The sequence below is a fragment of the Schistocerca nitens genome, chromosome 10 (assembly GCF_023898315.1).
Source record: "Schistocerca nitens isolate TAMUIC-IGC-003100 chromosome 10, iqSchNite1.1, whole genome shotgun sequence".
NCBI classification, from domain to species: Eukaryota; Metazoa; Arthropoda; class Insecta; order Orthoptera; family Acrididae; genus Schistocerca; species Schistocerca nitens.
Window position 1 is genome coordinate 51622466 of NC_064623.1, and position 15963 is coordinate 51638428.

Here is a 15963-nt window from a genome sequence, read left to right on the forward strand (position 1 = left end):
GACTGCAAAATTGTACGCCAGTCTGTTGATTCGACCTGTTGTGTTGGCATTCACGAACAGTATAGCTGGGCGTGTTTTCCAACAGGATAACGGTCGCCCTTCTGCCGCTGTTGTAAGGCGACATCCTCCACAGAGTCCCGACAAGTTGCTTTGGCCTGCTCGAGCACCAGATCTGTCTCCATTCGAGCACATATGGAACATCATCGGACGACAATTCCAGCGTCATCCACAAACAGCGCTGACCGTCCCTGTATTGACCAACCAACTGCAACAGGCATGGTATTCCACCCCACAAACTGACAACTGGCACCTGTACAATACGATGCATACACGTTTGCATGCTTGCATTCAATATTTTGTGGACTACATCTGTTATTATTGCCAACGACCTTGCCGCAGTGGTAACACCGGTTTCCGTCAGATCACCGAAGTTAAGCGCTGTCGGGCTGGGCTAGCACTTGGATGGGTGACCATCCGGTCTGCCGAGCGCTGTTGGCAAGCGGGGTGCACTCAGCCCTTGTGAGGCAAACTGAGGAGCTGCTTGATTTAGAAGTAGCGACTCCGGTCTCGGAAACAGATACGGCCGGAAGAGCGGTGTGCTGGCCCACATGCCCCTCCAAATCCGCATCCAGTGACGCCTGTGGGCTGAGGATGACACGGCGGCCGGTCGGTACCTTTGGGCTTTCATGGCCTGTTCGGGAGGAGTTTTTACATATGTTATTATTATACCAATAGTTCACTTCTGCAATGGCTTATCTCGCGGTTACATTAACCTGTGATCTTGCAATGTTAATCACTTAAATATGTTTCCTAGAAAAATGTATTCCCGAAATTACATTCGACTGGCCAACTGCTGCCTGCAAGACAGCACAAGGAGCTATCTGTGATCATCCGATATGTGATTAGCATGCCGTCAGACCCTTCAGCCATTATTGTCAGGAGGTGAATCCTGGTAATGTGTCTGCTTCTTTATTCAAGCATCTGAGCTTCAAGAGGGCTGATTGGTCAAGTACAAGACCTCCCTATCTTAGAAAAGAAGTCTAAGGACGTACCACGTTTCGAAACCGGCCCCTTGCGCACCCAAGGCAGCAACGCTATTCGTTTTCTCTTTTGTGATCTTTCTTCCTACGTGTTTCTTTGTCGTTTTTCGTTAGCGGGTTTCGTGAAGATGTCACGTGAAAGCTTTCAATTCTGTCGATGAGAGGGTCACTCAGTTTTGCTTTTCTTTTCTGCAAAAAGTGTCCAGTTCCGTGACAAACCGGCTTACTCTTGGCCGTCAGTTCTTACCCCGTTACCAAAAATCGTAAATAAAGTGGGATCTGAGCTATGATACTGTAGCGAATAAGCACGATACCACTGCTCTTCACATCCTTGGTCAACTTCAGTCCTGGTATCAAGTTGTTAAGATGGCTGTAAAACGCTTCTTCAAAGTTTCGCGGAAACCTTAATGTATTTGTAGCAGCGAATTAATAACAATCAAAATACACTAAGCGCTGTACGGGCTAAAATACGGCGTCCCAAAATTTCTTTACTTTAGCTACAGGAGATGCTGCGGACAGAATTCTAGTTCTGCGCTCCCGAATGGTCACTCCATAGATATACAGAGTGAGCACAAAGTCTTGCCCTGATTATAACAATATAACAGAGAATAACCGTTTGACATAATAATTTACATTCGATGCCATTACATAGGTTAGTGTTACCAGTTTTTAAGAGCACTTACGTTAGTAAAACTCAACGTGTGCTCCCTTGGTAGCTCGGAGAATGTCGAGGCGGTATTCCAGTTCCCGCCAGGTGTTTCGTAACATTTGTTCTGTCACAGCACCCACAGCAGCTTGTATCCTAGACTTAAGTTCGTCGACGTCAGCAACTGGCGTGACGAAGACTCTGTCCTTGATATAGCCCCAGAAAAAAAAAGTCAAGGGGCGTAATGTCTGGAGAGCGGGGTGGCCAGGGTGTTGGACCGTTCCTTCCGATCCACCGCCCCGGAAATGTTTCATCCAGGAAATCACGCCCTATCAAAGCCCAGTGTCGGGGGGGGGGGGGGGGGGGGGGGGGGGAATGCTCTCCAGACATTACGCCCCTTGATTTTTTTTCTGTGGCTATATCAAGGACAGAGTCTTCGTCACACCAGTTTGCTGACGTCGACGAACTGAAGGCTGCGATACAAGTTGCTGTGGGTATTGTGACAGAACACATGTTACGAAACACCTGGTGGGAACTGGAATACCGCCTCGACATTCTCCGAGCTACCAACGGAGCACGCGTTGAGGTATACTAACGTAAGTGGTCTTAAGAAAAAACTAGTAACACTAACCTATGTAACGGCATCAAATGTAAATTATTATGTCAAACGATTATTCTGTAATAAATTGTTATCATCAGGGCAAGACTTTGTGCTTACCCTCTACATACTCTATGGTCATAGCAGCAGTTGTTTATTGTTCGAAAGTGTTATGTCTTTTCGTCGTTCTCTGAGTTATTCAAATAAAGTATGCCGCATCTAATCTGTGAATGAATGGGTGCGTGTAGTTGAAGCTTACATCTGTACTGGTTCATTTAAGAAAACTCCTGAAATTTTTTCTTGAAAAAATCTTGATCTCCATTACTTCTCCTAAAAGAAATGCTCAGACGTTATAACGAAATGGTGGTCCAGTGGTTGATACCTGTAATTCTAAACGTAACCGTTAGCCTTCAGTTCCAACAGCGGAAGTTGTTGCAAAAATTACGTAGAAAATTATTGGCAATGGGAAAGAAAGAATCTGTCAGGAGGGTTTCGATACTAGCCGATGTCAAACGTACATCTTGTCACCCGTAGTTAAGTTCTTAAATCTGACACCTTCCAACCATTCAGGTATTACGTCTACTAGAGAAAGAAAAGAGGGTTAAGTGTTGCAAGTCGTTGTTTAAAGATTATTTATGTCGAACATCTGCTCTTTCACTTGCACTGGCAGAAGTGCAAAGTTTGTAGCCTATCAGTCCCTTTTCTGATAAACCAGGTACCGAAATGTTTAGAAATACTAACAGACGGTTCAAGGAAAAATGATTACCATCAAATTACGATAAGACACAGTATACACGATTCAATACTTTCATATAACTCCAGAACCGATAAAAATAGTCACCTCAAGCACTGAAATAATAAGCAGAAAGTGTTTACGTCTTTGATACTATAGATGGATCACAACCTTAATTGAAAAACCTATTTCCTAGAGTTAATAAAGCGTTTTAGTTCAGCTGCACAATTGCTACTGATGACTTAAAAAGTGAGAAGCTAGTTTATTCTTCATTTCTCAATTCACTAGTGACTTTCAGAATTATTCTTTGGGGAAACTCAATTTACAGGGATAATATTTTCAGAATATAAAAGCGTTTTGTTAGAACTGTATCTGGTTTTAGTTCCAGAACATCCTTTTAAGGCTATAGTACGTCTGTCCACTGCAGTTATAAGCTGCCATTTGCTGCTTTAAGGTGATAGCACTGGTAACCTTTTTCGGAAAACTATTCGTAGAAAACACGAAAATCGATGCCTTGTCCTTTGTGTTGTATGAAACTTTGTACATTCATGTGTAAATTACATAGCAGGGAGCATGCAATGGAAGGAATATGTATGGAAAGAGCTTAGTGCACTGCACATTGTAGGCATGTAGGATCCATAATCTCATTTCTTAGTATATTCCTTCTACTTTCGTCGGCCTAAAACGTAGTCTCAATTTTTTGCGAAGTTTGTTTACTGCATGTACTGTAAATTCGATTTAGAATTTTATTTTCTCGTAATTCTCGTGTTCTGTATAAAAATATACAGTACTGGCATTTAAAATTGCTACACCAAGAAGAAATGCAGATGATAAACGGGTATTCATTGGACAAATATATTATACTAGAACTGACATATGATTAGATTTTCACGCAATTTGGGTGCATAGATCCTGAGAAATCAGTACCAAGAACCACCACTTCTGTCCGTAATAACGGCCTTGATACGCCTGGGCATTGAGTCAAACACAGCTTGGATGGCGTGCACAGGTACAGCTGCCGATGCAGCTTCAACACGATACCACAGTTCATCAAGAGTAGTGACTGGCGTATTGTGACGAGCCAGATGCACGGCCTTCATTGAACAGACGTTTTCAGTTGGTGAGAGATCTGGAGAATGTACTGGCCAGGTCAGCAGTCGAACATTTTCTGTATCCAGAAAGGCCCATACAGGACCTGCAACATGCGGTCGTGCATTATCCTGCTGAAATGTAGGGTTTCGCAGGGTCGATTGAAGGGTAGAGGGCCGGCCGGAGTGGCCGAGCGGTTAAAGGCGCTACAGTCTGGAACCGCACGACCGCTACGGTCGCAGGTTAGAATCCTGCCTCGGGCATGGATGTGTGTGATGTCCTTAGGTTAGTTAGGTTTCAGTAGTTCTAAGTTCTAGGGGACTTAAGACCACAGCAGTTGAGTCCCATAGTACTCAGAGCCATTTGAACCATTGTTTTGAAGGGTAGAGCCAAGGGTCATAACACATCTGAAATGTAACGTCCACTGTTCAAAGTGCCGTCAATGCGAACAAGAGGTGACCGAGACGTGTAACCAATGGCACCCCATACCATCACGCCGGGTGATACGCCAATATGGCGATGACGAATACACGCTTCCAATGTGCGTTCACCGCGATGTCGCCAAACACGGGTGCAACCATCATGATGCTGTAAACAGAACCTTGATTCATCCGAAAAAATGACGTTTTGCCATTCGTGCACCCAGGTTCGTCGTTGAGTTCACCATCACAGGCGCTCCTGTCTGTGATGCAGCGCCAAGAGTAACCGCAGCCATGATCTTCGAGCTGATAGTCCGTGCTGCTGCAAACGTCATCGAACTGTTCGTGCAGACGGTTATTGTCTTGCAAACGTCCCCATCTGTTGACTCTGGGATCGAGACGTGGCTGCACGATCCGTTACAGTCATGCGGATAAGATGCCTGTCATCTCGACTGCTAGTGATACGAGGCCGTTGGGATCCAGCACGGCGTTCCGTATTACCCTCCTGAATCCACCGATTCCATATTCTGCTAACAGTCATTGGATCTAGACCAACGCGAGCAGCAATGTCGCGATACGATGAACCGCAGTCACCATAGGCTACAATCCGACCTTTATCAAAGTCGGAAACGTGATGGTACGCATTTCTGCTCCTTACACGAGGCATCACAACAACGTTTCACCAGGCAACGCCCGTCAACTGCTGTTTGTGTATGAGAAATCGGTTGGAAACTTTCCTCATGTCTGCACGTTGTAGGGGTCGCCACCGGCGCCAACCTTGTGTGAATGCTCCGAAAAGCTAATCATTTGCATATCACAGCATCTTCGTCCTGTCGGTTAAATTTCGCGTCTGTAGCACGTTATCTTCGTGGTGTAGCAATTTTGATGGCCAGTAGTGTATCTAGCTTCTTAATCGAAAAAGCTTCCATTGCTATAAATAGAATTTATGAGACCGCCCATATCAACATTAAACTGCCACGCAACATTTAGCGCCTATAATTGCGTCTTGGCCTTAAATTACGCACAGTGTCTCTCGCTTTACGTGAGATGTGATACACAATTTTATCTGAATAAATGGAGCTCTAAAAAGATTTAAGATTCGGATTTGGCGAGTGTTCCACACAGACTGAGAGGCTCACTAATCTGTAATGTGCTTGACCTTCGAAGTGATGACCAGTTGCTTCTCCTGCAAGTTCTGTTACCATTACTTGCAAACTGATGACGATCACATGTTGGTGAGAGAGCACACCATCAAACTCTTTAGTGTCCATCATTATTAACAAATTATACCAATTTTTGCAGGCGTCTTAGCCCACTTGCAGTTCAAACAATTATGTAAACGGAGTGTCCACAGCCAACACAGAACATGCAGTATTTTGTTTTTCATACTCAACAGAAATTATCGAAATAATTTGTTTCTGAATAAGCGAACATCCCAGTGGCAGATTGTCTGTCGAACGTCTTCCAGTGACAACGAAGGTTTGATTTCCAGTATTTCGAATAGCTACTGGCCGAATTTAAAAATGTCAAATGCTGTTATAACCTACTCATTAAGAGGTATAATCTTAAGTCAAAGATTTAACACAATAAGTCAAATACTAAAGTTACGAATTGTGTGTATGTCACGAAGACTGACAACGGCCGAAAGAACGGTGAGCTGACCACATGCCCTTCCATATGCGCTTCCAGTTACGTCTATCGCTTGAGGATGACACGGTGGTCGGTCGGCGCTACTGGACCCTCTGGAGCCTGTTCTGACGGAGTCAGTCACTCACTCATTTCAAGTATTCGAGAGTGAGCGCACTTAGCGACTTCCAACAAACTTCATCCATAATTTCAAACCTTAACTAAACTGTTTCCTGTTGGCATACCCTTGAAAATGATTTACTATATTGTTGCTGTTCATGCGGTAAAACTCAGCATCAGACGTAACGTTTCAATTTATTACTACTGTACTACTATATTCGCCAGCATTTTGCACACAGTATCCCAATGTTCTACTGTTTGTACCTACAAAATTATATCATTGAACGACACACAGTCTTGAAGACTGAGATGCACGAAAAACTAGCCTTTGCTTAAAATGGAGCGCAAATTACCCCGACTACTCTCATCCAGTGTTTCATAATGACAGCATTAGCGATTTCCAGCAAACTTTAAACAATTTCAACCTTTTTAACAGAAATTTCCACCATTTCACTGTAAATTACTAACTTAATGACTCAATCACAACAAATGAGATGTAGACGTAGTTGTAGAAATCGGTTGACATATGGACGTGACGAATAAGCTCACAGTAATGTGATAGCTGTCTAATACGCAACACAGCTTGTCAATGATTATTCGCTGTGCACATTGTTAGCCATATTAGGTAATTTCCAAGAATGATTGCCTATCGAAGTCGCTGGGTCCAAATGACACATATCGAACGTGCGATCGGAAATCGATCATGCGACTCCGATGACGGGCGTTGTGATCAATTATTTGTGATCGTCATTTTCATCTGTTTTCCATCGTTCCCTTACTTGCTCTAAATTACATACCTCCGCGAATTATTTGCGAGTTACTAGGGAAACCCAGGCTATTTATGTCGTTAGTGAGTGGAATGTCTGGTGTTCTTGACGTTTCTTCGGCGGATGCTCTCACATGGAAAAATCTAATTTCATGTTTATCCAGCGTAGAAAATTGTTCGACTTTTTATCGCAAATATGAAGTACTGCCGGACGAGGAAAGAAGGGACTGTGTAGACCGTGGTGGTGCGAAGTGTGTAAAACTTCGTTAGAACAGTTTCGATGCTGAAATACCGTTAAAAATTCATTGCGGAGAAAGAGTATCAGGAAGAATACATAGTTCGACTCTTCCAAATTATCCATCCAGACAACCGTAATGGACTTTCACATGACGACAACAACGACGACGAGTAAGGTGAGTCGTCTCCTTTGCAATTACAAGTATTTTTGTAACACTCTTCTTTTGTCGTAGCTGTAGTGACCAACGTAAACATACTCATAACGCCCGCCATTAGAGTCTCATAATCGATTGCCGATAGCACGTTCGTTATGTATCGTTTGGACCCAGCGACTTCAATAAACAATCATTCTTGGAAATTACCCCATATTGTGTGTCTTTGATTGGTACTCACACCCTGTAATATGAAGACTAGATTATCAGACCAAGTATATGTTATTTCGACGATACATGTTATTCAGGCAGATTGAACATATTAGGCCATTTCAAAATGCTATAAAGCCGAAATCATGATTGTATGAAACAAAATAATAGTAACTTACAGTTAAACGGCGGAAATTTTTTCAAAAGTTTTTCTCGCTTACATGCAAAACGTCAAATATTTAACAAAAATTGTTCAAATGGCTCTGAGCACTATGGGACTTAACTTCTGAGGTCATCAGTCCCCTAGAAGTTAGAACTACTTAAACCTAATTAACCTAAGAACATCACACACATCCATGCCCGAGGCAGGATTCGAACCTGCGACCGTAGCGGTCGCGCGGTTCCAGACTGTAGCGCCTAGAACCGCTAGTGAAGCAGGGGATACAACCCTTCGGCTTTGACCAACGACGTCATACATTAGTCATAGATAGTAATGTCTTCACTTCGAGGCATAGATAATAAAACAGTTCTGTGTTCCGGATAAGCACTATCATTGTACATTAAAATTATTCGCAATGATATTGAGGTAATTTGGAGTATTAGTTTGTTATTGTAGAACAATTTGTACTGTCTTATTTTCGTTTATAGGAATGGACTTGTCTGTTTGTGGGTATGTAATTTTCGTTACTGTATGTCTAGGCGAGCTTCGGTTATTCCTCGATATTTCCGTGTGGTAAGTTCACTTTTCCATTCGCTTCTTTCACTGTATTTCACTATTTTGACATATTTCACTGGTTTATTGTACCAATATGAGTATTTTCGTGTAGTGAAGTACGTAATAGAAATTTCTCAGCTGTCGATCTTCTTTCGTTTCCCAGCACTAGTATCAGTACATTTTCGAATGTGTACCTGCTATATCACAGGCAAAACCCCTGACACAACTAAAATTTGTACCCGTCCTCCACTTCGCCTTCACACTGACGACACAACTAAAATTTGTATCCCGTCCTTCACTTCGCCTCTACACCGACACTAAATATGTCAATTGGCGAGCAAGATACAAATGTTGCGTATAGCTATATAGCTCAAGTAACGAATGGGATACTATTAGCGTCCAAGGCAACAAGAAAACTGTACCCCATAGTGAAGTACGGGATACAAATACTACATGTGTCGTCTCCTTGTCTCCGTGTAGTTCAGTTGTGGTATAGGTTGCAAATGTAACTTACGCCTATTTCCACCTTTTCGTTACCAGTGTACATACAGGGTGTTTCAAAAATGACCGGTATATTTGAAACGGCAATAAAAACTAAACGAGCAGCGATAGAAGTACACCGTTTGTTGCAATATGCTTGGGACAACAGTACATTTTCAGGCGGACAAACTTTCGAAATTACAGTAGTTACAATTTTCAACAACAGATGGCGCTGCAAGTGATGTGAAAGATATAGAAGACAACGCAGTCTGTGGGTGCGCCATTCTGTACGTCGTCTTTCTGCTGTAAGCGTGTGCTGTTCACAACGTGCAAGTGTGCTGTGGACAACATGGTTTATTCCTTAGAACAGAGGATTTTTCTGGTGTTGGAATTCCACCGCCTAGAACACAGTGTTGTTGCAACAAGACGAAGTTTTCAACGGAGGTTTAATGTAACCAAAGGACCGAAAAGCGATACAATAAAGGATCTGTTTGAAAAATTTCAACGGACTGGGAACGTGACGGATGAACGTGCTGGAAAGGTAGGGCGACCGCGTACGGCAACCACAGAGGGCAACGCGCAGCTAGTGCAGCAGGTGATCCAACAGCGGCCTCGGGTTTCCGTTCGCCGTGTTGCAGCTGCGGTCCAAATGACGCCAACGTCCACGTATCGTCTCATGCGCCAGGGTTTACACCTCTATCCATACAAAATTCAAACGCGGCAACCCCTCAGCGCCGCTACCATGGCTGCACGAGAGACATTCGCTAACGATATAGTGCACAGGATTGATGACGGCGACATGCATGTGGGCAGCATTTGGTTTACTGACGAAGCTTATTTTTACCTGGACGGCTTCGTCAGTAAACAGAACTGGCGCATATGGGGAACCGAAAAGCCCCATGTTGCAGTCCCATCGTCCCTGCATCCTCAAAAAGTACTGGTCTGGGCCGCCATTTCTTCCAAAGGAATCATTGGCCCTTTTTTCAGATCCGAAACGATTACTGCATCACGCTATCTGGACATTCTTCGTGAATTTGTGGCGGTACAAACTGCCTTAGACGACACTGCGAAAACCTCGTAGTTTATGCAAGATGGTGCCCGGCCACATCGCACGGCCGACGTCTTTAATTTCCTGAATGAATATTTCGATGATCGTGTGATTGCTTTGGGCTATCCGAAACATACAGGAGGCGGCGTGGATTGGCCTCCCTATTCGCCAGACATGAACCCCTGTGACTTCTTTCTGTGGGGACACTTGAAAGACCAGGTGTACCGCCAGAATCCAGAAACAATTGAACAGCTGAAGCAGTACATCTCATCTGCATGTGAAGCCATTCCGCCAGACACGTTGTCAAAGGTTTCGGGTAATTTCATTCAGAGACTACGCCATATTATTGCTACGCATGGTGGATATGTGGAAAATATCGTACTATAGAGTTTCCCAGACCGCAGCGCCATCTGTTGTTGAAAATTGTAACTACTGTAATTTCGAAAGTTTGTCCGCCTGAAAATGTACTGTTGTCCCAAGCATATTGCAACAAACGGTGTATTTCTATCGGTGCTCGTTTAGTTTGTATTGCCGTTTCAAATATACCGGTCATTTTTGAAACACCCTGTATATAGAGGTCAACGGAAGTCTGGTATACATATATTACATACGTAGGTCCTTCTGTCATCAGTAATACTGATATGTACGTAAGAATGGACTGTTAGTAATAGCGGAGACGAAATAAACAACACATCTACAGTTTGTATCCCGTGTTCCACTTACGGTTTACTGAAGCGGAGGAGGAGGAGGAGATTAGTGTTTAACGTCCCGTCGACAACGAGGTCATTAGAGACGGAGCGCAAGCTCGGGTTAGGGAAGGACGGGGAAGGAAATCGGCCGTGCCCTTTGAAAGGAACCATCCCGGCATTTGCCTGAAACGATTTAGGGAAAACACGGAAAACCTAAATCAGGATGGCCGGAGACGGGATTGAACTGTCGTCCTCCCGAGTGCGAGTCCAGTGTACTGAAGCGGAGGATACATCGTTCAAGTGAAGAACAGGACAGTAATGCTAGTGAAAACGACGAAATCGACTTACGACAAACTCTTATTCCGTACTGTACTTAAGCAACACACTTCGAGTGAGCTTTTAATTTGTATCCGGTGTTGCATTTACGGTTTAGTGAAGCTGGGGATACATGGTTCATGTGAACAACGGGACAGCAATGCTAGTTGAAACCAAGAAATCGACGTACGCTGAACTTGTATCCCGTACTGCACTTAAGCAATACAGTTCTAAAGAGTTTCGAGATACAACTGACATACATGTAACGTGATGTATTCTTTGCTAGTAATATATTTCATTCATTTCTTTCCGTTGTATTTTTCGGAGAAATACTAACAAGGGAACCTCCCATCGCACCCCCCTCAGATTTAGTTATAAGTTGGCACAGTGGATAGGCCTTAAAAAACTGAACACAGATCAATCGAGAAAACAGGAAGAAGTTGTGTGGAACTATTAAAAAAATAAGCAAAATATACACACTGAGTAGTCCATGCGCAAGATAGGCAACATCAAGGATAGTGTTAACTAAGCAGTGCCGTGGTCCCGTGGTTAGCGTGAGCAGCTGCTGAATGAGAGGTCCTTGGTTCAAGTCTTCTCTCGAGTGAAAAGTTTATTTTTATTTTCGCAAAGTTATGATCTGTCCGTTCGTTCATTGACGTTTCTGTTCACTGTAATAAGTTTAGTGTCTGTGTTTTGCGACCGCACCGCAAAACCGTGCGATTAGTAGACGAAAGGACGTGCCTCTCCGATGGGAACCGAAAACATTTGGTTGCAAGGTCATAGGTCAACCGATTCCTCCACAGGAAAACACGTCTGATATATTCTATACGACACTGGTGACGGCATGTGCGTCACATGACAGGAATATGTTGTCGACCCACCTAACTTGTACACTTGGTGAATGGGTAAAAAGATTCTTCTACCTAGCCCGATTTAGGTTTTCTTGTGGATGTGATAATCACGCCCGAAAAAGTGATGAAAACATGAGTTGTCGCATAAACTGCAACAAATGAATGCAACAGTTTCACATTCGCACAGTTTTCCCTGTGCTCTGTCAAAACATATGTTTTTAACGTTTTCAAATTTTTCCGTTTGTAGACCGTCAAGTTCTGCATATGTCCAAGCAAATCTGAACATGTCCTGGAATTTTGGAGAGCGAAGTTAATTAAGTGTGAGTTCGTGAACTTCGATAATTGTCCGAAAATAAAAAATTAAACTTTTCACTCGAGAGAAGACTTGAACTTAGGACCTCTCGTTCCGCGGCTGATCACGGTAACCACAGGACTATTTTTTTTTATCTCATTTTGTTCGCTTTTGTTCGTCGCAACTGCTCGGGGCGGACGTCGTAAGACACCCTTTTAAGTTCGTTATTGATCGATTAACTCAGTTTTTTTTTTTATTATTACAGAGGGCAGCTACCCCTCTGACCGAACACGCTGAGCTACCATGCCGGCGCACGGCGCTCCTGAGCTAACAAGATCCTTGATGTTGCCTGTCTTGCGCATGGACTACTCAGTTTGTATACTTTGCTTATTTTTTAAATAGTTCAACACAAACTTCTTCCTGTTTTCTCGATTGATCTGTGTTCAGTTTTTCAAGGCCTATCCACTGTGCCAACTTATAACTAAATCTGAGGGGGGTGCGATGGGGAGGTTCCCTTGTAAGATACAAACACGCGATATCGTTAACGTGAAAATAGTTCTGGCCCTTATATATGTGAAGTACAGTTTTTGTCTCTTGCATTCCTTTGTTTCTGAACATTCTTCTCAGCTCTTTCATCTTTGTAATACATGCTCTCTGGCCAATTCTGACGTCATTGGTCAAAGCTGACGGGTTGTATCCCCTGCTAAACTAGACCCCGGCCGGCAAATATTTAACACTTTAGCCCATTTCTAAAGTAGGTAATCAGAAGTTTGAAGCTTTGCGTTCGACTCTTCAAGGAATCTGGGGTTTGCACAATAACAAAAACCACTGTTTAGGCAGAAAATCAAAAACAAATACCATGACGTGACGTCACAGTGAACACACCCACTACGCCGCTGCTTAACCTCTCGAGTTCCAGGCCATCAGCAGCCTATTTATCCCTCCAATAACCTTGCAGAAGGTAAGGAAAGTATTGGCGCCTGTCTCTTGAGTCTTCCATATTTCACTTTGGAGTTACAAGGGTCCTGTAAGAAGATTAATGACCAGTTCCACGTCTCGTATTTACGACACGCTGAAAGCGAAGAGGTTCAGAGCGACGGACAGTATTGCGAATTATCCCAGGGCGTTAGCTACAACGGTCCTTTCTATGTAATATGTGAAAAAATGTTGTTGGCTGTAGTTTTTAGATCACTGCCACTTACCTTCATGATATCTGGTAGTGTCGCCTGGGACACACGAAGCAGCCGTTAGCACGTAACGCCTCGCCACAATGGTCCCACTACATACGGTCCCCACCGCGTCCGATTTGATTATGGTTAGCACTGCATAAGTGTGTTCGCCCAATGGCACCGCCGTATAGTTCTTATTGTCGACTACCCTTCCATAATCACATGGTAGTTGTTTCTCGTCGACGTCTCGGAGGAACTGAATCGCTTTCCCGACCTCGTATTCAGTATTTAGCGCGAGAGCTAACGCTGCGGAGCACGTCAGCAATTGCCAAAACATTGTCACGGCATTCCAAGCGCCCGGCCCGAAATGGAGGACGAAAATGGGTCCGCATGTCACACCAACCTGACGGCTCCCCGAGAACAGACTACGCTGCAGCGCACAAACAACACTTGGCGCTTGGGATGCGCGTCAGAGAACTTACATTCTTTAATACACCGGCAGTTGTTTCTATATGCAGTAGCGATCCCTGGTGTGAAAATTGTTAAGGAAACGCTCGTTTCGCACTAGTTCCTGCGAAAAAGACGTCATTTTGACGGCACACCCAATATCGACGTCCGCATGGTCGTCTATCGAATTTCGTTAGATTAGATTAGATTAGATTAATACTAGTTCCATGAATCATGAATACGATATTTCTTAATGATGTGGAACGAGTCAAAATTTCCAATACATGACATAATTAAGTTAATTTAACAACATAATTAAGTTAATATAACAACTTTTTATTTTTTGTATTTTTTAATTTTTTTATAATTTTTTTGTTTGGTTTTTTTTCTTTTTTTCTTAATTTATATCTAAAAATTCCTCTATGGAGTAGAAGGCGTTTTCATTCAGAAATTCTTTTAATTTCTTCTTAAATACTTGTTGGTTATCTGTCAGACTTTTGATACTATTTGGTAAGTGACCAAAGACTTTAGTGGCAGTATAATTCACCCCTTTCTGTGCCAAAGTTAGATTTAATCTTGAATAATGAAGATCATCCTTCCTCCTAGTATTGTAGTTATGGACACTGCTATCACTTTTGAATTGGGTTTGGTTGTTCATAACAAATTTCATAAGAGAGTATATATACTGAGAAGCTACTGTGAATATCCCTAGATCCTTAAATAAATGTCTGCAGGATGGTCTTGGGTGGACTCCAGCTATTATTCTGATTACACACTATTGTGCAATAAATACTTTATTCCTCAGTGATGAATTACCCCAAAATATGATACAATATGCAAGCAATGAGTGAAAATAGGCGTAGTAAGCTAATTTACTAAGATGTTTATCACCAAAATTTGCCATGACCCTTATTGCATAAGTAGCTGAACCCAAACGTTTCAGCAGATCATCAATGTATTTCTTCCAATTTAATCTCTCATCAATGGACACACCTAAAAATTTTGAATATTCTACCTTAGCTATATGCTTCTGATTAAGATCTATATTTATTAATGGCGTCATACCATTTAATGTACGGAACTGTATGTACTGTGTCTCATCACAATTCAGTGAGAGCCCGTTTACAAGGAACCACTTATTAATTTTCTGAAAGACATTTTTGACAATTTCATCAGTTAATTCTTGTTTGTCAGGTGTGATTACTATACTTGTAGCATCAGAAAAGAGAACTAACTTTGCCTCTTCATGAATATAGAATGGCAAGTCATTGATATATATTAAGAACAACAAAGGACCCAAGACCGACCCTTGTGGAACCCCATTCTTGATAACTCCCCAGTTTGAGGAATGTGCTGATCTTTACATATTATGAGAACTGCTTATTTCAACTTTCTGCACTCTTCCAGTTAGGTACGAATTCAACAATTTGTGCACTGTCCCACTCATGCCACAATACTTGAGCTTGTCTAGCAGAATTTCATGATTTACACAACCAAAAGCCTAAATAATGACATGTGAGAGACTTTGCGCTTTTTTATGGTTCAAATGGCTCTGAACACTATGTGATTTAACATCTGAGGTCATCAGTCCCCTAGAATTTAGAACTTCTTAAACCTAACTAACCTAATTACATCACACACATCCATGCCCTAGGCAGGATTCGAACCTGCGACCGTAGCGGTCGCGCGGTTCCAGAATGACGCACCTAGAACCGCTCGGCCACATCGACCGGCCCAGCTTAACGGTCGATACGGGTCTTTCACAAGATCTTACTGAAGGTTTACAAAAGAACGACACTCCTGATATTATTTGTTATTGCCATATTAAAATGCCACATAATGATTTATCCACGGTTAATGCCATCATGTAAGAGTGCTCTCTCAGGAGTGAGTTATTACCGTCTATAATATACCAATTAAGCATGAAACGCGCTTGTTTTATAATTTGCAGTACGCTGTTTCGAGTTAACGTAGTATTGAAAATGTATCACAAACACGTCACCATTATCATTAAATGTCACTTAAAAATGCATAAAGATATAGCCTTCCACTTGATTAAGTGCTATCGTAATAGAAAACTTTGTGGTTACTGGGTTCGCATTGATCGCTTTTTCTTTCCTTTTTTAACATTAACTGCCCATGTATTGACAGATTAAGTGCACCGGGCATCCAACTCTGTTCCACAAACTGGCAACCAGCACCTGTATGACACAAACCATGCAAGTTTGCATGCCTACATTCAATGTTCTGGCGGCTACACCGGTTATTAATGTACCAGCAATAGCCTGTTTCACACTTACATTAACCTGTGATCTTGCAAT

At 42.6% G+C, this 15963-nt stretch overlaps 1 pseudogene; it reads left to right on the forward strand.

Annotated features, from left to right (window-relative positions):
* Positions 1–380: 380 nt before the first annotated feature.
* Positions 381–498, forward strand: LOC126210740 (5S ribosomal RNA; annotated as a pseudogene).
* The last annotated feature ends 15465 nt before the right edge of the window (positions 499–15963 follow it).